The sequence below is a fragment of the Poecile atricapillus genome, chromosome 4 (genome assembly GCF_030490865.1).
Source record: "Poecile atricapillus isolate bPoeAtr1 chromosome 4, bPoeAtr1.hap1, whole genome shotgun sequence".
NCBI lineage: Eukaryota > Metazoa > Chordata > Aves > Passeriformes > Paridae > Poecile > Poecile atricapillus.
The window spans coordinates 61,847,268-61,874,435 of NC_081252.1; positions in this window are offsets into that span (position 1 = coordinate 61,847,268).

The following is a 27,168-nucleotide window of genomic DNA, read 5'->3' on the forward strand; positions in this document are numbered from 1 at the left end:
TTTGGTATCATTCTGTGGGATGCTTTTGTTTTGTTTTTTTTTTTTTTTTGAATTGCTGGATTTTCAAAGTGAAATCTGAAGCAGAAATTGGATAGGAAAGTTTCCAGATAATTTCGCCACAGGTATGCACTGCCTGTCCTTGGACAGTCTACTTTAAATAAAAATAGGTACAACCAGTGTAAGAGAAACAATTTATTCATAAGGGGGTTGCTGAAGGAGCTGGCTGGTGTCTCCTATATATTTCCCCCTCTTAACATGTAAATCTGTATTACCCATATTACCTTCTTGTGAACCTTTCTATGCACCAGCTGTGATAAGTTGTCTACAGTGTCATTGGTAGTGATTAGTGACTTTCATTTGCTTTTGGTGAAAATCTGTGCTGTGGTGAAATCTTGTGCTGTCCTGAGAATATAAAAGACAACTTGTTCGCTGGCAACTTGTTCACCTATCAATTTATTGCACATTCCTCGTGTCCCCCTGGTGTTTGCCTCCTCCTGGGTGCATCCAGCCTGAGTGATCACCTTACCTGCAGCCTCCTCATTCATCTTACACCTCTGGACTCCGTTCCTTTTTTTTTGCCTCCTCCTTCTTTTGAGCCACAAAACAGTAGGCAAGGACCTAATACTAATCCAGGTAGCACCTAATACTGATTTCCATAATCTCCTCATTAATAGTCCTAAGGCTGCTAGTGGTCCTCTCAAATGACCACTGAGAAGACAAGGAATTGATTCCTGTGGGACAACCCAAAATCCTGCTTGCTCAACTCCACTTCTGATCTGGATTTTCTATTTGTTGACTTTTTCAGCTAATTCAGACTTTTCCTTGCAACTGCCCTGGGTCCTCTGTGGGGAGTTCCTTACCACTGAAACGAGCCCTTCATGGAACTAGGTCTAAAGTCTGCATGACTCCCAGCCAGTGTTTCTCTTCATGACTGATTTTAGACCTATTTCCCTGGCTCACTGTCTTATTTGCATGTTGCATACCCCTGGAAGCAAAGATTCCTGCATCTTTTAGATCAGAGGACCTCTGTCAATTTTTTTTACTGTGTTACCATCATGCTTTTATTTGAAATGAGTGAAAGGAGTGGTACCTTGCTGTGGATCAACAATAGGTTTGACATGACTTCACAGAGAATTTGGACTCTTTTGACTATGATTTGGGAAAATTGGCAAAAAGCATTAAGCAGAGCTGAATGAACTCTTTGCACTTTTGGCAACACAATTTCTTCTTTCTGGCATGATCAGGAGCTGCCATCTGTTCTGTCTGATGCTGTTTTCTGCCAGAAACCTTGGATTCTTACCTCTCGCTGGATGTGCTCTTTACATTCAAAGTCCAAAGAACAGGCTGACCCAGAGGCTTCCAGTTCAACCAGTTAAAGCATTTCAGGGAAGGAGCAGAAAAGCCCCAAACTTGGATTTATAAAAAGGCCGTGAGATTTTTTTCTCCATAATTCTTTCTCTTCCTTCTTAAAAATTCTATTTACCTTCAATTTACAATGGAAAAAGGTTAAAGAGGAAGGAGGAAAGATCTGAAAAACAAAAAGTGGTAGTTCTTAACTTTTTTTTTTTATTGAAGAGGGGAAAGAGATACTGGAAAACCTACATGAAGTTTCTGCCAAGATTTGCTTATATTTTTGAAAAGTGCAATTTTTTAGTGAGAAATTTATGACTCTCCTTTTTAACAAGTACTACTGAGAGCTATATTTAGGAAATGTTTCATGTATCTGCTAGATGAAAACCTCCCTATTTGTTAACAATAAACATAGCACGTGAACACGCCATGGATGTCTGATAGCTCTTTCTAAATTACAAGCCAGTGCTGACCTGTGGCTGTACTGGTCTAACAGCACAAATTCTACTTTTTCCATCATAAGAGTTTATAAGAGACACTACAGGAGGCACCTGTGTTTCCCATTTGCACTTTAGCTAACATAAAGCTAAAAGAAAATGCCAAGATTTATCAAAGAGAGACAATACTGATATATTAGCTCAGAAGACATTTATATTTTCATGTTCTGAGTGAGGGCTGTTTTAGCTAGGGCTAAGGGATTTGTCTGACCAGCAGACCCACTGCTATGAGAAAAAGAGAACCCTGGCATGACATTTTGCATGAGGATGGTGACTTCTGGGGTATAGCTTTTCCTAGGAATAGATTTTATATGCATATGAGCTTTAAAAGAAAGGTGGGATTAGTGGGATTTACCCAAGTACTCAGTTATTCAAACTCTGAGTGGGTTTATATTCATCTTCATATCCTTCAGCCACCTTGGAAATCTGACCTTGAAACATCCTTGTGGACACGTTTCAGGAGCCTAGAGGAGGATGAGGGGTGGGTAAGTGGAACTCACAATGGTGTGGGGCTCCTGCTGGTACAGAGACCACGTCAATAATGCTAGTGAGGCTTACTCAGTGTGTCTGCAAATGTGCCTTCAAATCTATATCAGAAAAGTGAGATTGATGCCCCCTTTTTGTTACAAAGTAGGAAAATACCTACTCTAAGCATTGTTTTCCAACTGATTTCTCAGACCACTAGAATTAATTACTTTTATGGCTGCTCCTGCAGATCGACCAGGCAGATTTCCAGAAAGGTATATCCCAACACCAGCATGCAGTTGGAGGATTACAGACAAAATTATCCTCAGAGGTACTGAAGTAGTGAGCAGGCTGTGGGGCACAGAACTGGCATTTGTGGTGAACCACAACTGAGACAGCCTTAGTGGAAACATGGGGCCTCAGCATTGCCTTCATTGTGAAGAAGTGCAGTATAAGTAGTTACCACAGTAGGTTGAAAAAAGGCATTGTCCAGAGTATGCCAGTTCCCTGATCTTTTGGCACTCACTTCACAATAAGGTGAAGAATGTGTATATGCAGGTATGTGCATTTATTGTAATTATTGTTAACTATAATTACTATTTCTATTATTATTATTAATGTATCTGCACTCTAAAATGACTGCATTGTCCTACCTGAGCCTTAGGATGCAGAAACAGAATGGATTATGTTCTAACTTTAGTATGTGATGGAAATTTCCAGTTTCTTTTCATTGTTTTATGTGTTTGTTTTTTTTTAATACAGCAAAATTAAATGCAAGAATCTTGTAGCACAGCAATAAGGAAGAAAATTAATTGAGCAAAAGTCAGCAAATGCAGAATTATGGTTCCCCCAGCAACTGTAATGAAGGCAGAGAAGGCATATATAGGCTGGTGTTGGAGTTAACGCTGCACACTGCCTGGAATACAAATCCTAACTGTGTTCGAGGGGCTGAGTGATGATTACTGTGAGAAACATAACTTTACATTTCCTGACTTTTTGCAATTAAAATCTCAACCTGAATGATGCATTAGCATAGGCTTTGCATTTAATTTGCTATTTTCTTTAGAATGTATGAGTGTGCTGATTGTGTTTGAACATTTCTTAGCTTTTAATATCATTTATTCTTTTGTAAGGGAAAAATCAGGGGAAAAACATTTACCACATTAGCTCCCTTCTTCTCACTGTCGGGGGGGGGCTGGAGGAGAGAGGGAGGGAAGAAAAGAACAAAAGCCTTAGTGCAAGCAGTGCAATTAATTGCATTTTTAGCTCTAAGAGACATTTGCCGACAAAGGTAAATGTCTATCACTGCTTTTATGTTAATATTTGTACAGACTGGCCAATCCATACAGGGATGGGTCTCCTCCAGTTCTTTAACCCATACACAGTTGAACTAAACATCTTTTACCTTACCATGACCTTGGCATGCCAGAAGCAAGTCTGACAAGATCTTTGGTGGCCCCAAGCTCACAGTTTCTTTAGCCCGTGATGTTCAAGTCCAGAACTCAGGTCTGCAGTCCTTCTGACTGTGTGAAGCCATAGTGACTTGAAAAGCTCAAACTTGTGAATGTTTGAAAGTGTGTCTGCACTGTAGGTTTTCACCAGACTCTTTCTGTGCCCTTTCTGTGTCTCCTCACTTAACCACAGGGGAATTTAATGGGTTTAAGGGGGCTTCATACCCTAGATAGCTGATATGCTGTAGGGTATGGCCAAAAATCCCAGTGTTTTCAGAGGGAATTGTATTCCTCTGCACAACTGAAGATCAGACTGAAATCCACCAGTGCTAATGGGATTATAATGTTTTTCTTTCATTTTTATCTATGTGGAAGGAAAGTCGACTTCTCTCTCTGCCTGTCTGAGCCCTGGAAGCACTGGCAACCTTTTATGCAGAGCCCAGGAACCAAACTAGCCAAATCTGTTCCTCGAGCTTGTCCCACACACCAGCTCTGTAAAGAAGCTCATTCTCCTCACCACCACCCTGGCCAGGAGTCACTTGTTCTGGACTGATTTATAGCCTTCAGGCCTAATAAAGATTAGCAAGAAATGAAGGAAGGATCAATGCAGCTGTCTCTGTTTTTGCTGCAAATTTTATTTTTTGTTTCATTTGTTATTAATGTGTTGATGCTTACATAATTTTGTTTGACCTTTCTTTTGTTCTTTTGCACTTTAACCTTTTGTAGAGGCTCTTTTTTTTGCTTTGTGCTCAACCATTTCATGATGGGACTTAAGTCTATTCCCTTTGTTCTGAGCCTTGTGCTTTTATATCCCACTCCCCGTAGAGCCATCAAATTTCTCTTAACCTAAAGGCCCTCGGGTACCAAAGGTAAATCAACCTTGTCTAAGCTCATTCACTTGAGCCCACCAAAGAGAGATTCCTCTCCCTTTCTGTCCATCCTCACACGAGCTCATGTCCATGTAAAGATGTCAGGCATCAAAGTTCAAAGAGAAAATAACTTGGCACACATTTCCCAGATGCTGTCAGACTGTTGCTTAGGCTCTGAAAGAATTAAATTATGTGAGTACTCATGTTGCTGTCAGAGGCCTGATGACTTCCAAGAACAAGCACTGTTATCTTTAAACATACCTAGTATTTCTGAAAATCACAAAGTTCTTCGTTATTGTTTAATTTACCAAAAATCCAGGAAAAATGCAAAAGCCTAATACTGTTAATTAATGGAGGTGTGTAGGATGGATATGTACCAAAACATGTGGATCCCACATATCTCTATTAGAAATTACTGAATTCTGGAAAAAAGAGATGTGACCTAGAGCAATATGGCTTAAAGCACTGAAAGGAATGGCTTCTATAACAGTAGTGTTTAGTCTTTTTATATGTAAAATTTTTATATTTTATTTTGACATAGTGGATTTGGAAAAACTTCTCATGCCATTCCTAGGACAAATAGGAGACAGACAGAATTAATTTTGTTAAAACATTTACTATGTCCCATTGGCAAACTGTGTTTTTTGTCAAACTCTTTTGTTCCTAACATGCACAAATGACATTTCATCACATTTTTTGTCAACAGAATGTAATTTTATTCCAATCATTCTGTCAACAAAAAGAAATACCATAAAATCACTTTGCTCACAAACATAAATTATATGTTCATTTTGTTTGTAGAAGAAATGGAAAAATCAAAAACTTTTTCTGTGGAGACAATGAAGACTGATGGCGTTTGTTCTGTGGACAAAATATTTATGTTACAGGCAGCAGTTTGTGATATTTAGGCTGGCTGGTGAGCAGAGCATTCATGAAATTCAAGGTGAAGCAAAAAAGAAATGTTTGAATATGTTTATTCCAGCCTTGATTCAGGACACTGAGATGAAATCAATGGACTTTGAATCAGGCCTTTAAAGCCCAGATGTCATGTAAGGCACTGTATTCACAGAAAGCACAGAACCCGTGAGAGGAGCTATGCCTTTTTGGAGAGGTGGCTGGGATGTCATGGAGGACATTCACATGGCATGAGGCAAAGTATTTAGATGGCAGAATGGACTTCTAAATTTGCCCTTTCGTTTTACTGTCTGATGTCCTGACGTTTTCTTTTATTTCTTTCCTAAATAACTGCTTTCTTGCACAGCATAGGCAATGCATTAGTCAAGATACATCCTTTTAAAGTGGATTTTTACAGAGTAAGGCCATTGCTCAAGAGCCTACATACTCCAGCACAATATGAGAAAAACCTCTGTGTATTTTAGTGATTGCCAGCTGCTTTCCATTTCCATTACAGCACATGAACAGCCTCTTCTTTTGTCTTCATCTTTCAGGCCAATAGTCTAAATATGGCAAAATAGGCATTGCAAATAATTGTTGGATTTTGAGTGTTTAGCTCACAACTAAATGTGCCTTCTGATGACTGGTTGAAAGCACCTGTGCAGAATACCAATTTCATTCTGATGTATTTGGGGAATGGACATTAATTTGAAAATGAAACATTCATTTGAAAAACTACCAGCTTTTAAAGAAAATTGGTACCAAATCAGGGTATCAAAAAAAATAATGCTGTAAGATTGACTTCTCACACCATAAATGATCACTAGCAAATAAACAGCATAAACAGAGGGTAGGAAATACTTCCTCAGTTAAAGATGATCGTATGGATGATTTTGGTACAATTGCAAGCAACTCATACAGTTTTTTCCTTTTGTTAGGCTAATTGCAAATGGAGAATAAGGTTCAAAACCTGTACTGGACAGGGATTTGTGATCCTTGAGTTTACTCATCAGCTCTGGCACTGAGCTGCTGGGTAACTTTAGGGAAATTGTTTCATCTTCCTGTGTGCAAAGGTCACACCTATTAAAAAAAGAGGTAATGGTTTATATTTCTCTAGTGGTTAATACTTGTGTGAGGAATGCTGCAGAAAAGAAACAGGTTAGAAATTGAATAAATGACCATCTCCTTTTCAGATTTTCATGCTCCAACACCTCCTCTTCCTTCGCTGTACACATGGGAACTATTTAAAGCTGATGGGGCTTTCGCCAACTGGTCTCAGAGAGTGGTTCCTCTTCTCTTTCTTGTGACTAAGATACCACTGCTCTGCTCCAAGATCTGCTCCTACTTGACTGCAGACTATTTTTTACCTGCCCTTCCCAATTTCTCACTAATTTTCCTTGAAGTAATCAAAACACTGCTGCCAAACCCCTACCTATGTTCACCCTGTGACACAGCTGACAGACTTGTATCTGGGTATCACCTCCCAACCTCCTGGAGTTTTCTGATCTGTGGATGCTAAATGCAAAAAGAAAGGAACAGAGCCTGTGTGAAACTAAGTCACAGGCTTCTCATTCTGGCTTGAGAAAGCATGAGAAGGAATCTAAACAGTCTTTGGTAAAGGACAACAACCTTTGCAGGTGTTTTTTTAGGAAAACAGTCAAGGGGTGGTGTTACACTTAACCAATGATGGTAGATGGTAGATTCTTTAATGACTGATGAGAGTTTTGTTTCTCAGACTTTCTTGAACATGTCTATAAAAGAAGATCAAGAATAATAAACTTTTCTCTCCTGTTCAACACACAAGAGAGTTTGTGTCGTTCTTCTTGCTGTTCCAAACAGAGTGACACTGATCTCCTTCTCTCCTTTCCTCAACTGATCAGCAATGCCAAATGTGCTGGAGCATGGCTTATTAGTTGGCCTATGTTCAGCACTTGCCTTTCCCTCTGACTTCTCCTGTCCTGAGCCTGCACCTCCCTTCTTGGCTACCTCCAGCCTCCAGGGCTGGTACCCTGGAACGTCTTTGTGCTTAGCTGCTTCCATAGGTATCTCTGGCCTTTGACAATATTCATGGTTCAACTTTGAAAATACTGCAATCCAGTAATTTTCCAGTAATCCTGATTCTGGGGTCACACTGATTTCCAGGGAACTTCCCTACCTCCATTGTTTTTGTATTTGGCATCAGGGGATAATGTTACAAAGGGGAATAAAACTGTTCTTCATTTGTAGCTGTGTGAAGCTTTCTGTGGTGGAAGAGTTGCTCCTTCATTGTAGCACACAATGACTTGTGTAACTCTGAGTGCATAAGCACAAATGTTCACAGGAGTTTAATACTTAAGTAAGGATTTTAAAAAGTATGGGAGGAAGAGACAAAAAGCTGATTTCTGAATACTCAATAGTGCTGTAAAAAGCAACTTGTTGAGACACAGGGAGTTTTGCACATTCTTAGGGTCCTAGAAACGGCAGTTGCAGATTATTTGAATCTTGTCTGCAAAATAAAAATTTTAAAATACTGGAAAAAAACAACTCCTAGCATTTTGTCTCTGGAAAGTGTGTTACAGTTATGTATTAACACCAGCAAAAGGCTTTAAGTTAACAGTAGGTAAAATGGTACAGTAACTAGATTCAAGCATGCAGACTCACAGTTCACTTTTATGTCCCCAATAAGATAATTTTCATGCTGTTTCTTAAACTGTCCCAGAAGAGTATGGTATGTCAGTTCATGGCCTTTTATCACTGAGAATGGTGTTTTAAAGTACAAATATACATCCAGTCTTAAGCTATGATACATTATCTGCCTTCAGATGTCAACTGGAGTCAGAGAAGAGATAAATTAATAATTACAAATGCTTCATAACTGCACATCAAGTCCAGTATCCTTGCATTAATTGAAAATCCAAGCCCTCATGAGATCAATGTGAATTTTCTGTTGACCTTAGCAGGGAGATAAGCTCATACACACTTTGAAAGTAAGCTTGCTTTCCCAGATTGGTGTTGGTTCCAGGTCCTTACCTCGCATGTGAATGTCCTTGAAACAGAAGAGTGATCAGATTTTACAGCCTCTCAGTCCTCTGGGTCTGTGTTTTCCTACCATTCTTATTTCCCTCTGCAGTAAAGCTGTGCACTGGTCAGCCTCTAACCCTTCTTTCCATATGATCTCTCTCATTTTTGCAGTAATTGGTTCACCTTGGGCTCAACTCACTCGACCAGGGTGTTGTGAGGTGGCCAGAGGGTCTCACAAAGGCACTGATTAACCACCTCCAGGACTATGACCCTCTGTCCATCTTCTGGATTCCTGCAGAGTCAGAGAAGGTGGGGACTGTGTGATCAGCATGAGAAGTTCATTAAAAAGTTAGCAAACAGTTTCTAAACAGCAAAGAATGGCTGCTCTGGCAACTCCTTGAAGCTCTATCAAAGCAATGGGAGAGCTCGGTGAATGCTCTCAGCTGCAGAAGATGCACCCCAAGTTGAATGTGCACACTGACTCCTAGGCTGGAGGATGGTGGCAGAAGAGATCCCTGGTGGTGGGGCTGTGAGCAAGGGCACTGAAACCTGTCTGTGCTGAGTCTCACATCTGGATCACCCATTTTGGAGCCATAACTCAGAGACCTTTTGCAGCTGGAGGAAAGGTGACAACAGGTGACACAGCAGCTCTAGAGAAGAATGGCGGCAGCAGCCCAAATTTGGGAAATATATCTACACTTTTGATGTCCCTCTTGAGATAATTACAGGAAAGACAGGAGGGATTCTGTTGTTATGACCAAGAAAATGGAGGCTATTCTGTATGATAAACTGTTCTTTAACATAATCTGTGGAGGAAGCCATGAGTTCCCTCAGCCCATTCGCTTCAGTCTCTGATCAAAGATGGAAGTCAAGCAGAAGACAAAATTAAGTGTGCAATTTCCGATTCATTCTCACTAGGTTTGTGCTGATGGCTTAAACAACAACAAAAAAATTATCAAAGCTGGGATTACAGGCTTAGGAAGGGGAGTGCATATTTCAGCACATACTGGGCTCTTTGTTGTTCTGTCACACTGGTAGAATGAGACTATTAATGCATTGTCCCAGGCAGGCTGTATTATAATGCCCAGTGGCTAAGTTAAATGAAAAAGACCACTAAGAAAAGCAGTATGCAGCTTCCTACTGCTCCCTTTTTCTTGCAGAACTATCTAGATGAGGCAGGGGAGAGGCAGTGGATGAAGTTGTAAGAACATTTCATAGAGGAGAAACTTGTGATAGACAATAAGGTTCCTTGGCAAAGATTTCTAGCATCTACTCACTGTCCAACAAATTTTCCTGACTTTCTGAAGTGCTATGTGTCAGCAGGCCACAAATATTCCTTCTTTGTGCACAGGGAAGGAATTACATGGTGGGCTGTAAGTGCTTTCTCCAGTTACCTGTTTGGCATTTCCCAAGTGTCTGTGCCATGCAGGGGCACAAGCATCCCATTTTTAACCATAATATTAGGATGAAAATACATCTGAAAAGAGCAAAATTAAAGATTGTTCGATATTTTGCATTAATATGAGTTATCTGAAGAAGGCTTGCCTAATACTAACCTGGTGTGCCAGTGACAACAGGTTCTGGCATTCCTTGCAGAAGCCGTGAAAACAAGCAGTGGCTCCAGTACAATTTAGGAAGTTCTGTCTTTAATATCTGTTATTAATTAATTAATGTGTATTAGTTAAGCTCCCTGGCAGTGGTGTAATCCATACCTTTTCTTGCCTCCTAGATGCAAAATTTGTGAGTGTCTGGTGTTCAGACAGCTATTATATAGCAAAAACTTACTATTCTTTGCAGAGATTAGTTGCTTAATAACACTAATAACCTGCTCTGAAATAATACTATGAACTTTAAATTTTGGCCACCCCTGGTCAGGATGATCCCTAAGGAAGTTGTTGGGTTGAGACCCAATGCCACCACCTATTTCCTTAGCAGTGCAAGGACGAAGCAACTTCCCTTTCAGCTCTAGCTATCTGCTAGACTGCTCGGCGGAGACTGACAGTCGGCTTTTGTGGAATCACTACTCCTTGCAGCTCATAACAAGTGCATCACAGCACTGCAGTGGGATTCAGGTGTCCTGTGAGATCTGCCATGGATTCTGGCAATCATAAAAGAGCACTGAAGTGTCTCCAGTGCACCCCAGGGCAGGAACTGGCAGGGCATGGGCAGCAGGCTGTGGGGATCATGGTGCAGGGTCCAGCACTGCTGGGGTGAGTTGGCAGGCTCACACGGGTGTACTGAGTCCATGTCTGCTCTGGGGTGGTTCAGAAGAGCCACTGTGCCCGTTTTGTGCCCAGATTTTCTCTCCCTGCCTCTGAGAGCCATTCCCAGTGTCACCCCAAACAAAATTCACCTGCCCATGTCTCAATTCCAGGTGCTATCAACTGGGTCTGTGTAAATGCCTAAAACACAAACAGTGGGAGAGCACCAACTGTTCCAGGCATTTTATAGAGAAGAAACAGAGGATAGCTTATGTCAGGTAGAACTACTCTTTTAATGCACAACTTAATGAATGTTTACAAAAGGCTTTGAATACCACCCCATGACACAGGGTTTGTAAGGGTGCTATAAAGGCAGAAAATATTGTTTTGTCACAATGTTTCTCAGTTGTGTTTCTTCTCTTTTCAACATTGAAGGAGCTGGGAATGTCTCATTTTTTTCTTCCCCCAATGCTTACAATGTTTTGTTCCCTTATTCGTATTTTTCAAATCAATATTGCAAGCAGGAGGAATGGCGAATATGAAGAACCTTTCTAGGTTTGCCATGCAGAGCCTTCTGGTTCATAAACAGGCCACAGATAGCTTTTGATGGAGCAGTACGTAAATCCTCATGGCTATTCAATGCCATCTGGCTGCTGGGGTTGCTGGGGCAGTTTTGGGGAGCCCATCCACCCCCAGCAGGCAGTTCAGCAGAACCCTACTAATCCACCTGCAGTTGGGGGGTGACTGGGGGGACCATCCTCCCCACATTTCCCCAGCCTGGGCAAAACTGAGTTGCTTTTTGGGCTGCTTTTATGGCAGAGATGGTGTTAAATAACAGTTGATCTGGCAACCTGTCTTCCTACTGCTTAATTCTGAGGGAAAACAAGACTAAAATGAAAAGGCTTTTTCCTCTTTATTTGTCATTTTACTAATTACAGTATTACAGCATTTTCCAAGGCCAATTATGTACTGTTTGGGGAGATTAGCAGAGTGCAAAACCTACTGTGGTGTATTATACAATGGTGGCTCATGGAAGAAAAGTAGTTGAATTCAAACCCTTAAAATTTAATGTGTTTATCTTAATGCAGATTCCATATATACATATATATAATATCAACTGCACAACATTCAGCAATGCTCAAAACAGAATTTCTTCCCCATGAGAGAATGAATAAGTCATTTGTCATATGTTTCCTTTAATTCATGGCTACAGAGCATTTTAGAATTGCTCGATGTAAATCTGTCTCATCTATTTGACAACTCTGATATTGAGTCATTCATTTTTATTCTATGACTTAAAAATTTCTATATTGCAGCTAAAGATGGGTGGCTAAAGTGCTAGTTTTGGACTATGGCTTGAATGTAACAATAGCTTTTGACCCTAGCTCCAGTCCCAAGGAAAGTGAATTTGGCAATCTCATTTCAATTCATAGTGAATAGCTGTTCACATAAAAAAATCAGCACCTACCATTTGTCATACTTGGCAGCTTCTGTTTAAGAATGGTCCAGAACTGCATTACCATGGAAACTAAATTACCTACTCCTACTCCTGGCTCAGAAGGTGATTTCAGCCGGTGGTGGAGGTTTCATATCACTGACAGAAGGAGGTGGGGGTAACCTGGGGAAATGGCGATGTGTATGACCCATAAGGACGCTTGCCTCAGTCCTCTGGTTTGAATATTGCCATCTTCTGGTCACGTGCCATTGGGCTTCTTACCACATGGGCTTCTTATGCTTCATGATTTATTTACTGATTTTTCTTATGGTAACAGCTACCAGCTCAAATTGGGACCAGGACCATGTTGTATTTTGTTCTATACATCCATATGTTTAAAGACAATTTCTACTCTGAAGACCAGGCAAGTGTGAGAAGCTCCATATATTCCCTTTAAACTTGACAATTAAAACAAGATAAGTGATTTGCTTGAGATTACACAAGAAAGTGGAGACAGATCTAGCAAATGAATGCCCATTTCTTAATTCTCAGCACCCATCCAGGGTGTTACTTATCCAAACCACTTTATCCTTCTTCAGAATTACTACTAATTTATGCCAGGTGAGCTGGAAATACCACATGGTTGGATAATTTTTGTTCCTGTCATCTACAAAAAGGCTGCTGATTCATAGGACAGTATTTTATCTCAAGCTGCTCAGTCCTGAAGTGAATAAACTTAATGGATTAGAGATCAATGTTTACTGGACACCGGAAGTTTTTAAGGTTATTTAGATACTGTATGTTGATTATGTAATTGTAAGCAAAAACTGTGCTATAACCATTCCATCCTTCAAAAATGACCAAAACAAAAGATTATTTCAATCTTCTGAGCTGCATATACTACCCCTTTTTCTCACAGATACTACTTCTTAGTGAGATGTATGCTAGTGGAAAGGCTAGAAAATAAATAAACATAAAACTCCAACAATAATATAGAATGCTCTTACGCTCAGAGAGCTAGAAACTCAGCAGAAAGAAACCAGTTTTGCTATTCCTAGTGTGCTGGCATAGGTGCAGGGACAAAAGACCCATCAAGGCCAGGCTAGATGAGGCTCTGAACAACGTGGTCTAGTGAAAGGTGTCCCTGCCCATGATTTTTAAAGTCCCTTCCAATAAGCATTCTATGATTCTATGAGCATCTATGAGCAAATGTGAAGCTTTGGCTCTTAGTGCATCAGATTTGCACCATGGAGCAAAAAAGTCCTTCACTTCCCAGCTGGAGCTGGATGCTGCTGGGAGGAGCAAGGTTGTGAGCACCCATCTCTGCAGGACACCCTGGCAATCTGTGGCTTTCCACCCCATAGGCTCCTGCCACATCCTCCTTCATCCAAGGGCATGGAGTGCTCCCATTTCATAGGGCACAACAACAGTAGGGGCTGCTGAGTGTGGACACCCTTTTTGCTTTGCCCTTGCCATGGCCCTAGCAGAGTATTTAGGTCTCTTCTGCTCTGCCTTTGCTTTTTATATGCATCTTTCCTATTTAAGTGTCACAGATCACTGCACCAGCTGATTAGCCTATACATGAATGGAATATAAAAGAGCAAGTCCCCAAGTTGTAGGTAAGACCTTTTGTGAAATTGACTGGCTAAAAATAAAATGGAAATTGGCTCTGAGCTTTTGAGAATCTGTCTCTTCCTCAGGCCACAGGAAAGAAGAGCTAGGGGTAACACTTCATAATTAATTATGAATTTATAATTAATTTGAAGCCTGAATCAACAACCTACTAGAGGAACTGATATTACTTCCTCTGGATTCCCAGAGTCTCTCAGAGAACTTGATCCTTGCAAGCAGTTTACAAAATTTCAGGGCCTTTTTCTATTAAGTTTGATTTTTTTTTTCCCAGCATCTTAGTCTTGTGTACAGCTCTGGTTTTTGACAGTTTTTGTGTTTAAGGGACCAGATCAATAGCTGTATTGGGTCTCTAGACTATACAAGTGAGTGCAAATGGTTACCCTCCCTGGGCAGAAATGATTTGTTTATTTGTGTAGGTTTATGTATTGTTTTGAAGGTTGTTGCTTTTGACAGATAATGCAAAAATATTCTATGCTTCTGCAGCACATAATCTGATGTTCATTGTATACAAAGACTCCTTACTCTGTGCTATACAGAGGAACTCCTCTCCCCTCAGAGTTGCATGGGGCTTGAGCAGACTGGTGGGGTGGGATTTTGAAAAGCAGTCAAGGCTGACCTTTTCCTTCCTCCCCCCTAACACTGATGGTTAAAATTCCTGCTGACTTCAAGGAGCGTGGATCTGGATCAGTGCTGAACACTTCTGAAAATCCCACCTGTAAAGCCTGCAGAGTTCATTATGGGGGCAAAATTTTGTATAAAGCCCAGCAGGGACATACAGAAATTGTTAGCAGCTTATTAATGGTCTCCGCAGTGGATGTGTGTATTGAATTTAATTGGGCTGCATCCCAGTAAGGTCCTGATATGCTTATGATTAATTTTCTCTACAGTCTACCTTCAGCTTTTCTTTGAAACTGGATGGACACTCCAGATTTGCACTTTTGTAAAAAGACTGGTAGTGAAATAAAGCATGCAGGTAATTATGCCCCAAGGAGGAGCTGTGAGTGAGGTAGACCCTCAGTTAATGTAGCTGGATGGTAGCAATTTGGTGTCAATCCCTCTTGATGTCCTGCTAAAATAAAGCAGCATTCAGTGTGTTACTATTTAATTTTTGAAGGTACAAGCATGGTTAAGTTTCTTTGTATAAGGTCTGGTTAGTAGTGTGAAGACATAAAATAAGTGTTGAGCACAGTGACACACTTGAAAGAGCAGGTTATATTTATTCTGTGTTGTGTCAAGGGCGTGCTGCTTGCTAACTGTAATTAGACAGTGTATCTGGAGGTCTGTGGCCAAATTGCAAAGATGTCTTTGCAGAGTATGAAAGGACTATTGTGTTAGTCCCTGGTCTCAGAGGGTATGAAGATGTTTCCCTCTCCTGTCTGTTATTACTCCTACTTGGTTACTTTTATGTAAATTCAGCCATGAGGAGAGCTGACAAGACTGTGACATGAAGAAATTTCACCTTTTTCACTGAAACAGGGCTTTTATTGTCTAGTAATACTGTCTTAGTTCTCTGCAAAGGAAAGAAAGAGATGTTATTGAAAATCCCATAATTAGCAGCTTAAGGTATAAACCATATAGAACCCTGTGTTCTATGATAAATCCCCTAATTAGCTTTGTAGGAACTATTTAAAAGCAAACATACATGCATCCTTATCACTAAATAATTATTTGCCAGTAAACTCTTTCTCAACATATCTTAGGAAAACACAAGATTATTAGTTGGCAGAGTTAAGCCAGCTGAGTAGCTGAAAAAGCATGAAAAGAGCTACAGAAGTTCTTTTCAGAATCCTGCTCTCTTTGGCATTATTTCTCTAAAGCTTGATTTATCAGGAGGAGAATACAGTATTTGGTTTCCCCACAAGTAAGCTCTTTTCATGTTTTGTCTTTGAAATGAAAATCGTCTTTTGGAACAAATATCTGCTCTATCAGATAACTGCATGCTTGTCATCCCTAACAGTGTGCTGGCAGGAAGACTGGGCGAGGATTTTTCTGCAGTACATTGAGTACACAGTGCTGGCACTAGATCAAGAATCAATTCCTCTGATATCGAAATATTGGCTTGGCATGGCCAGTCTGATTTAAATGCTTATCATTCTTGACTTTGTAGGCTACATACAGACTGCGAACATTTTTCATTGTGGGTCTGAGAATAAACATCTTTACAGCTGCCTGGCCATTTTAACAGAATAACAAAGGGGCTGTGTGCGTGTACGGGAGCCTGTGTGTGTGAGCAAAATTGCCAGCAGATTAATGCAACTGTCACTTCTGTGTAGGGCCGTTTAGAAGAAGTTGAGAAGGGTATTTTTAATACTTGGAATTACACAGCACTGTTTCTCTGAGTGCAAAGACAGGTCTCACTGCTCAGTCTGGATAGGTGCTGGCCAAGGAGACGATGGAAGGGAGAGCACAAACAAACCCCAACACAATTATTAAAACATTTTAAAATCTTTGCAATGTGAAATAATACTACTACTAATACTACTAATAAAAAAGTAAAGATAATTTCCCATAGGCAATCAGAACACCTATTAAGTTAGCAACGGCGTTTAATTGGCATTATCGCATGCTCCAGTGAGGAAGACAATGGATCTTGCGGGTGCACAAGTGGAACACATTTGCATTTCATAGATGATTAAAATAGATTTGATTGCATTTGTCTGAAGCCTGGCAAGTGAGGGCACATCTGCTGCATTCGATGTGCCCTGCGTTTCCTAGGACTAATGGAGTGCACTGAGTCACCACAAGACGGGCTTTTACCTCTGAAAGTCCCACGGCACCTTCTGCTGCATGGCCAGCTCCTTTGTTAGCCCTGGAGACCTCTTCTTATAAAGAATTGATGTAAAGTAGAGCAAGAAGGGAAGGATTTGAGGCAGTGAACTTGTCTTCATCTGGTTATGCAAGAGCCCTTGGGCTTTCTGCTGCTTCAAGGTAGAATTTATAAGGTGAGATGAAAGGTAATTTAAGTCATTAATTTGCGTTAAGGGCTGGCAGAACAACAACGGCGCATTTAATCTTGCTGTGGAAAAAATTGGTGATTTGCAGAGTAGGGGTCAGAATTAGGTGTCTGATTTCCTCTTCCATTCAGCTTTAAAGGGGCTGCTTCAAAATGGAGAATTTTATTTACTAAAAACATAAAGCTTAGTTAATTGTCTTTGAAAAAAAATCCAAGAACTTTAAATATAATATAGAAACCAATTAATTAATGTTACTAAAATGTTTTCCTCCTGCTTTTCATTACTTTCCCATCTAAATTCAACATTAAAAATACACTCCTGGCTGCAGTTCAGCTCAGACGTTTCCCCCACCACCCGATCCCTGTGAAGGACAAGGGCTGCCCTGTGCTTTGCAGGGGCAGTGCCCTCTCCTGTGAGCCCACCCTTCCCTCCCCTACCCAATGGCCACTTGGCAGCTTTCTTTTTGGCAGTGCTGTGCTTTTTTGCCAGCCAGTGTAACCACCCTGGTGGTTGTGGCTGATGCTCTTGTCCTTCTCTATTACTTGCTCCACTGCCTATACTGGGATCCTTGTCTATGGGTTCTGCTGTTTATTTTTTCTGTACTCCAAGGTGCCTTCTATTTTTGCTGCCTTTGTGTTCCTTCTGCTCTTGCTACATGTTGTGCTCTGCTGTCCCTTATTCTCACGGCATTGTCCTCTTTCATGTGCCAAATGACTGCTCTTCCCTCTTTGAGAAATGTCTCTTAAAAACACACTGCCCTTACATCAAAGAGTGAAATAAAGAGGAGCTGGTTTGACTGGGAGAACCTGGAAAATATGCCTCCTCAGCTGATGAAAGCAGTTTGTTCAGGACACTAATGTTTCAGAATAGCTGGACGTGTTCAGCAGCAATTATGATGGGTTACTAAAGGAGCAGGTTTTTTGGATGGCTCCTGTGCTGCCACACCCATGGTCCCTGCGTGATTGTGGCCACGATTCTGCCCTGCACCCTCTGCACTGTGGTCTATTGGTATTCCTGTCTTTCAGTCCTGGTCCTTGCTCATAGCATCCCTGCCATCACTATGATCTGTACAATTCTGGCATTGCTCATTTCCTGCCTCTCTCTTTCCATTGCTCAGTTCCCTCAGGAACAGCCCCGGCACTGCCCATCTTGAGGGTAGTAGGGCAAATAGTCCTTCTGCCATTAGGAGAGCTCAGATGCTTTTCACTGGGACATTCCAGCATTCCTTGCTCCCTGAACTCCTTTTCTCCTGACCATGGCCATGCCTTGTTGGTCTGGACTATCCCTGTATGTGATGTAGGACAACTTCCCTGGACTGGGTGGTAGCCCCAGGGAGATCAAATGCAGAAGTGCTGCAATCTTTTTCTTTAAACTATGTTACTTTTGGAAAGAAAATTACTGGGGATGTATGTCACATAGTTAAAATAATAATTAAAGTTTGCCTGTTGTGAGTCTTATTTTAATCATGTACATGTTGCAATTCTTCCCACTTTTACTCAAATAAAGTATTCCCATAGAGAAAGAGTGCTTATAAAAAAATTCTCACCTTTTATTGGCAATCCTTTTCCCTTCAGCCTTGTTGCTATTTAATCGTAGCCCCTGGAGGCAAGTTGCACATATTAACCTGTCAGAGAAATGTTAAAATTGTGTGACACTTAGGAATATATTCAGAAAGTCCATAAAACCATCACGATGATTCTGTTTTCTCTCCTCATCTGTTCATGTACTTTAACAACATTTCTCCACATACTGTATCTCTCACCTTATTGTTCTTTAATGTGGTGTCCCAGTTGGAAGTGGCTTTTTGGAGGTTTTTGGATCACCAGCCAGAGAAATGTGGGCCCTTGCTTTTAAGCATCACCTGGTCTAGGGTCCCTAAGATGTCAAGACAGACAGAAGCCATAATCCAAGGCCTCATCTGAGTACCTCTGCCAGGCTGCAGGTAAAGCATCAAGACAAAAGCTAGAGCTGAGCCCTTCTGAATGCTAACTGTTTGGCTAGTGTGGGCCATTATCTCCATTAAAAAAATTGACAAGCTGCCTGACCTCTGACTGCTTATGCACGGCTCCTTTTATAAATTACTGGTGATATTATTTTCCTGTGAATCCTCTAATGGACCAAGACATCTCATTAAGCTATGGGGAAGGTCTGTTTCTTTGGGTGCAGCTGGCCCTCCTTTCTGAGGATGGATTGGAAGACAAGGAAAGAGGAAGAAAGGGAAAAGGAGCTTGGATAGTGAAGAATGATGATCAGTGGTGTGTGCTTTTGAATAATGGTTTCACTCACAGGTTACAGACTGTTAAATATAAATTTGGGCATCCAGATGTAGACACACAGTCTGGGAAACAAACATTTCACTCTGGATCCTGCAGTCAAGAGAAGTCCCAACACAATACAAATAGCTGTTTCCACATGACAGCACAGACACCACACTCAGGGGCAAATGTGGCTCTTAGCTTCAGCAGAGTTTATCTGTGGTAAATATCTGGGATATTCTTTATCAAGGCATATAGATAAATGTTAGTGTTTAGGCCTGTCCTTGAAGCAATGCAATATGGAATATAAAAATAGTTAATACACAGGTCATGAGTTTGCAGATTTCATTTTTATTCAAATAAGGAAAAATTGGTTTTTATGTAAGCATGTGCATGCTAAAAAATTGTTTACCATGTTTCAGAAACCCAAACATAAGGCTAAATTAAGCTTGATCAGTCAAGTCTGACTGTATCCTCTTTAATATACCACAGCTGACAATTCTAATCGTGAAGCTTGTAAGCTGTAGAAAAAGCATAATTTTTATACACCTTTGGGAGAGAGCTAGTAGCTAAGAAGTTTCTCTCCCTATTTCAGAAAGAAAAATGTTCATATGCAACAGAAAGATCTTTATTTGAAGGCAAAAATAGCACCTCTCTGTCATGTGCTCTAATTAACTTGCTGTGATGTCGCTCTGGTGATGGACACAGAAATAGACATTTGCTTTCCTAAATCCTGAAGTAGAAAATGAGGCATGAGTCAGGAGGATACAGGAGGGCAGAACTCATTTTCTTTTAATTACTTTTATTCAGGTTATATCATCCAGCAGCTGTTCAAGTTTCATTTCGAGATGTTGGATCCTCCTGAAAACCCAGCATGTCATTTTTGATGGGACTTACTCTCTTTTCCTTTACACATTATATAAGATTTTATATCTAAGTGCTGATAGGGAGCACAGACACGGTGAACAGTGCTCCCATTCACTGTTGAAGGGTATAATTGGCCATCAAGTCTCTGACAGTAAAACAGAGGAAGCAGAAACTCTGCAAAAAATGTGGCCAAACAATATGAGAGTTCTCATTAGTAAGCAAATAGCCAGGGAAGTGTCTAGCTGCTCCTCCAGCTGGCATACGCAGGTACCAAGGCCTGCTTTGGGGAAAAGCAGGGCGGTTCATCACTGCACGGCAAGTTTTGGATGGCTGTGAAGGCTTCACCACAACCTCTGCTTGGCACCAGAGCTTCAGGGAGCTTTGCTCACTGTGGCTCTAGATGGAGCTGGCAAAATTAAAGCTGTAACCAGGCAGATGTTACTCCCCAGTGTCTCTCTCTGCTTTTCAGACTGCAAGGCAGGTTTGGCTAAGGGCAGAGGAGGGCCCTCCCCAGGTGCAGTCCTGCTGAGCACTGGCCAGTCCTCTGGCTGCTGTCACCAGTGTCTGATTCAAGTCCTCAGTCCCACTGCCTCCACTCCTCTCCTCTGAAACCAGAATAACATGATTCTGTTTTCCAGCAGCATATGGAAATAAAGACATAATGCCTTCTGAGCCACCACGTGCACTCTGCAGCTATCACTGGGTCTGTATCTGCACCGTGAGTGTGTAACTGCTGCTGAAGGCAGCCAGTGCCCTGGAGAAGCAGCAAACTTGTGGAGAAGGCAACAGATAGATTTTCTGGGGACTGCAAGGATTTACCACTTAATACGTCTCCAATTGTTTTCCTGCCTTTTTGAGAAACAGTAGGAAAATGTGAATAACTTAGAAAATCCTGTTTTTCAGTTCCTCGTGTGTTGTGGCTGGCTTCCTCTAGTGATGGACAAAGGACTGAACCTTCTCTATGTGTCAGTGCACTTATTTTTCACTACAAGGTCTGTAAGCACAGGTTCTTGCAGGAGAGCACTTTGGGGTTTTTTTTGTGGATAGTCCTTTTCCATGCTCTCTTGGAATATTGGGTGACAAGTAACTACCTGGCCTTCTAATTTTGGCTGTGACCCTGAAGGAGTACAGGATACCTGAGACAGCTTGAAAAAGGCTATGTAGAAAATTTAGAAGTACAGGTGAAAATAAATAAAAGGAAAAAACCTGAAAATAAGAATGTCTATATAGAAATCATATTATCTGTACTGTTTGAGGGCATTTGAAAGTCTCTAAGGTCTCCGAAGCCTATTTTCTATGTACATTTAGGATGCCTTGACAATATAAATCAATATTTCAGTATTTAAAATCTAGGAAATGAAATGTGTATAAAATGGAACTGGCCGAATGAATTTTGACAGCCTCTCCTACATGCATTATTTATTTTTTATTGTTTTATTTTTTACAGATGTGGATGGTGACTGAACTGCTGCTGTAAACTTGTACCCAGGTAGCTTTAAAACACATATTATTGGCTGAGTTCATAGTAATAATGTAGTTTAGTTATAAAACAGCTTTTGTTACTAACAACTTTACAAGCTTTAAATATATATCAAACTACCGAATATATGAGAACCATTTTCATCTATACCTGAAATGCTCTTATATGGAATGGGTGATTCATAGCAGATCCAGAACACACATAAAACTTCTGAAAATATATTTAGCAAAGGAAGTGAAGGCTATTTTAAATTTATGTTGAGCTGGAATTAGAAAGTGCCTACAACAGTGCCTTAACAGACAAACTCCACAGAAGAGAGGACTGTATCCCTAGGATTTACAGACTGACCAGGAATTTGATTTAATTCTCTGCTTCCAAAGGGCCACCTTAGCCCACCTTCACAAGCAGCATGTTGTGCCTCTGGTTTCCCAACAATGGCATCCCTGTAAATCAGCACCTCCAGGTTTTACAGCACAGACCTGTGTCCTGAAGGTCCCACATGACCTTGGGCCCTTCCTTGTTCAGCTTCACTGTTGCTGGCATCAGCCTCTCTGAGTCAAACATGCAGGCTCAAATACTACATTTAAACCCTGAAATCCACTCTGTTTTAGTGCTTTCTTCTTTTTTTTTTTTTTTTTTTTTATTATTATTCTCTGTTTAAGCTTTTTTCCTCCCCCCCTGCAAGCTCCATACATTTAAAATTCTTCCAAATGGATGCAAATGGCTCTTATTAGAAAAACAGAAACCATAAAATCACTCCAGGACAAAAGCTATCCCCAGCATGTTTTAATGTTCAAATTAGAGTACCCTCCCCAGTGCTAAAATGGAGTTTATAATGGAAATGCTGACATCCTTACCAGACCCTATTGGCCTGTTGCTCTTTTGTCCTGCAAGTTATTAAAATCTAGCCTGGTTGCCTAAGAGACAGGGTAGCTACTTAGAAGATATTTAACCATCAGTAAAAATTAATGTCCAATGTATTTATTGGAAAAATACACTTAATTAAGCGCTCCAGTTATACAAGCCACCCACCAACTACAAGTGTGTTCTGGCAACAGAAGTGTTGTTGTTACCCTGGTTCTGCTCCACGATGTTATTTTCTTAAGTAAATGCATTTTTCAGCCTAACAGTTCTGGCTACAGCATATTGATAAGATAACTCTGCACTAAAAGGGAGACACAGTATTTTTAGTCTCCTTTTCCAGTTACCAGTAGTTCATTAGTGACACTGTTGTGAGAGTGTTGATTCATTAAGAGTCTTTTCATTAACAGTCTGACATTCATATGTAGAAGAAAAAGCCAGGAAAAGTAACAAGGCACTCAGCATTTTCTTCTGCTTCTTTGGTACTTCTGTCTTTTGTAATGTCAACAGATGAGCTGGAAGCTTGCAAGACTGTAGGTTTTTAGCCAAACTTGAGCGTGTGCTGTCTATTTTTTTCTTAATTTCACATTTAATGTGATTACAGGGCCAAATTTTTATTTTTCTTGTCTGAGAGGTAGATGGCAACTGCATGTAAAAATGAGATGTGAAGGTTCTGTTTTTAAATTGCTTTTAATTGGAGTCTTAAAGGCTAACATGGAAACACCGGGGAAAATATCACTTTTGCTATGTTATTTAAATAGGCTGTTAGCCACATCACTAAACTTTATATGGCTTTGGATAGATTAGGAGCTCTCTACTAAGCTATCAAATATATCATACCCATGTAAATTCCTAGCAAATATATAAATATGTATTTTTCGTTGTTTATAATTGCCATTTAATTGTAGGATCAAGTTCCATAGCTTAACATTTATACAACGCCTGATACTTTAAGCATTGCACAAATATTAGCTAATTAATAAAAACATCTGAGCAGCTCTTTTGAGACTGTCAAATTCCAGAGAAGTAAATTCCTCTTCTTGAAAAACGGGACTGTTCAAGCAAACACACTGTAAGCTTTTAAATGGCAAATCCAAAATGACATAGTGGGACACCATTTCATGCCTGAAATCTGAGCACAAAGCCTTTATTTTTCAAAAATATATTTTTTTCTCCAGTCTTGTAAATAAATACTAGTAATGACTTAGGAAGCAGAGGGGAGTCAGGCCAGAGATGAACTTGACATTGGCACTTACTTTGTTTTCATCTGCATATAGTATTTCATTGGAACATAATATTATGTTGACTTATGTATTCATTCAATCATTAAATGCAATAGGACTCTTCAGTTCTATCATCTAAAAAGGAAAAAAAAAAACAGCAAAGCAAGGTGTATGGATTTAACGTTTTTCTCCTTCATGAGAATGCATCAAACAAATGTGTGGCCTTTAAGTACTTTACAAGTTATTTTGGCTTTGAAAGGTCTGATTTAGTGATGCAAAACTGTGTGGTTATCTCTGGCTTGCAAACAAGTCTGAAAAGCTCAAATCCAACCCATAACATATTGTTTGATAACTTTAAGCTACACTGGCCGTCCTGTTTTCCTACTCAGGGCTTTGCTTTCCATGATAATCTGACAATTCTGGTCCCCTCTGTGTCAGTCAAAGAGATGGCATTTCAGAACACATGTGACCATTGTGTTGTTATTGCTATGTATTTTTATATTCACCATTTTGTCTGTAGAACAAGCAGGACAAAGCAAATCTCCACTGTTGGCATGTTGTGATTTAAGGTGGACACAGAGTGGTAAAAGATGAGAGTGAACAGAGGGCAAAAACTGGCTTGAAGAGAATGGGGTATGACTGGATTTCTGTTTTCAATTTTTTTCTTGGAAGTTCTTTTTGAGAATTATTTTTTTAATACTTTGTTGTTTAAAATATAAATGTTATTGGCTAGTGATTTTTAATTTTTGGTTTCCTACTTTCCTTCTCACCCGTCATCTGGGGCAATGTGGATGCAGTGCATTTTTAATCATCATTTGCGAATTTGAGAACTTAGGAGGTTCTTTATGTGCATATCTGACAAAAAAAAATGAATATGGAAGGTATTTTTACAGAACTTTTTCCATTTTCTAAAAAACTTCTAAACATACTTTGCATTTTGGAAGCAGCCATAATTGCAGGGCTGCAAGCATGGCATAGAGGCTGCAATATCACCTTAGGTTTATTTCACTTGGGGAGTAATGTTAAGGATGAATGCTTTGGTAGCAGGGAACCTCAGAAAGCTAATCCAAAAATTAAATTGCAAAAAGGGGGTTGAGGAAGTGAAAATGACACTGACATAAGCAGCTGGAATCTCAGAAACCATCCAACAGTTTGATCTGTTGCCATGTTGTCTGCATGTCTAATTAAAGAGCTTTAATATACACATAAGAGACAATTTAAAAATAGTGAAAAAAATTAATGTAAAAATAGTGAAAAAATATTAATGTAGATGTGATTTCACAAGACATGTGCCATTTATTTTGTTTGACAGCCAGGGATAACTGAATGGGAGTGAGAGCAGAAGGGTATGATGGCAGAATGTTCATTACCTAAGTAAGATTTCGACTCTAAAACAACTTTCTGCAACTTCTGATCACAGTTTTCCTTCATATTGCTTAACATGCTACATCAATATTTATACATTTTGGATAATCAGCCAATATCCTACAGCTCAATGTCCTTTTTGTGGTGTGTATTCTCTATCCAGGAAACTTTGTTTAAGCTTGTCAGTTCCATGAATACCACTTCAAGCATAACCTCTGGGCTCCCTTATAGCAAGATCCTTATAGCAAGATTTGGGTCCATGGTGAAGACAACAGTTTAATACTATAGGATGAAGAGAGATTAAAAAAATCTTCAAAAGAGACACCCTACACAGAATGGCTAGAGTAGAAGAGAAATTAATAATCACTAAGCGAGAATTTACAAGGCCTCTTCACATTAATAAATTAAAATACTCGCAAAAGAGGATCAACAGATCTTAGCAGACTGGACAACAACTATGGAGGTGAAACACAAAATAATTTAAAAGTATTTAAAAGTAGAGGGATTTAGGATTGGCCATGCATGATCAAAGTTGTGTTACTCTACTTGGAATAGAATCCCTGCAAACAGAGCTTAAGGCCATCCCAACCATAGCAAATTTTTTTAACCTAATCAATCACTGCACAACTGTGCCCTAAATATGCAGCTCTTAAATATCTGATAGATACTAATTAATATATTAACAAAAATATGCATTTGATCAAGATGATATCCATAAAAACCATTCCCAAACATCCCATAGGGTTTTTGACTTACATACATCAGTGTGATGTGAGAGCCCAAGGCTGATTTCTGGTGGCTTTGCTGATGGATTTTGTCCTGCCTTGAGCCAGCCACTGGCAGCGAGTTTGCTATACAGGGGGTGAGCAAAATGTCCTGCTCCCCTTTAGGGGCTGAGGCACCTCAGAACCCTTGTGCTGGAAAAGGAGAAAAGCACAGGTTCCCACCCACCATTTGCACATTTTCACGTTTTTAGACACAGTTTCCTATGACCCATGTGAAAGATTTCTCATGGTATTGAGGAGCGCTGAATAATATGTATTTTTCTATTCTGATTATAATTTCATCAGAAAGCTGAGATATTCTGCTCCAGATTCTCAGCTGGCAGGAGTCAGTAGCTGCCCCACAGCTGGAGTGGGTCTAGTGTCTAGTTTATCTCAACTTTTGGAAGCTCAATGGCACAAGTTTTGGAAGGTACTTAAAGGTGTATTTCTTAGTGCACTTTTTCGTAATTGCTTAGTTTTTATTTTTAGATTTTGTCTTTTTAAAATGTTTTTATTTCTGTTCTAAAATCCAATCTGCTTTACCAGTAAACGAAAGTCCCTATTCACTCCACATTTTAAAATGACACTTTGCTTTCAGTTAGAAACTATACTAATGGTTTTGATTTCTTTAATTTTTCTTGTTACTATTGATATCTGCAGCTGCTGTACTTTTTAAAAATACTTATATTTTTAAAAATAATTTGAATGAAAAATAGTCGGAAGTCTCCCAGACTGCTGTTCGGGAAATCTCACAATCTACAGTTTTCAACCCAATTTCCATTAGAGAGCACTGTGACATTCAGCACAGGGCGCTGTGCAATATCCAAGCAGTGTGCAGAAGTCCCTAGGGACAGTGCAGTATGGTGAAGGGGGGCACCCACAGGAGAGTGGTGTGGGACTGTGCCACTGGAAGAGGTGAACTTCCAGATGTATTACAAAACAAGCAAAGATGCATTTACAAAAAGAAGCAAACTTTCTGTCCATTAATCTGGCTGTTGGAGCAGTGCTACTCATGGAGCAGGTGGTGAAAAGCAGGAGGTGGTGTGCAGGTGAAGGCAGCAGTTGAGTTTGAGGGGGTTTACAACACAGGGAGATGTCTGAACTGAAATGAGCTATGCAAATATAGGTACTGCAGAAAATAAGAGGAAACTGAGGTGAATAAGAGCATTTAACAGCTATGAAGTCACTGGGCTAGACTAGAAAATGTTGTGCTATGGCTGTCACCACTGCTACCAGTGCCTAGGACTTCATGCAGTGGCTGCTGACAAAGGGCATCTCCTTATACAAGACAAGGTACTTGACAAGACAGGGTTGTTCAAGGGCATCTTCCAGGCCTGTGGCAAAACCTGGGGTACATCTCACTCTCCAAAAAATCCATTGCTGTAGACACAGAGCCTGAGCCTGGGCATTGGGACAGAGCACCAAGGAGCCACGTGTGGGTTGTTTGAGTTAGCTTGGACTATGATTTTTAATTATGCTTCTGGAGACCAAGATGAAGAGCACTCAGCCCTTTTGGCTAATAGTGACCATACATTGTCTAAATAGCATCATGTCCTCACTTACCTGACACTGTCCCAGACAGCTGAATTCAGATATTGCTACATA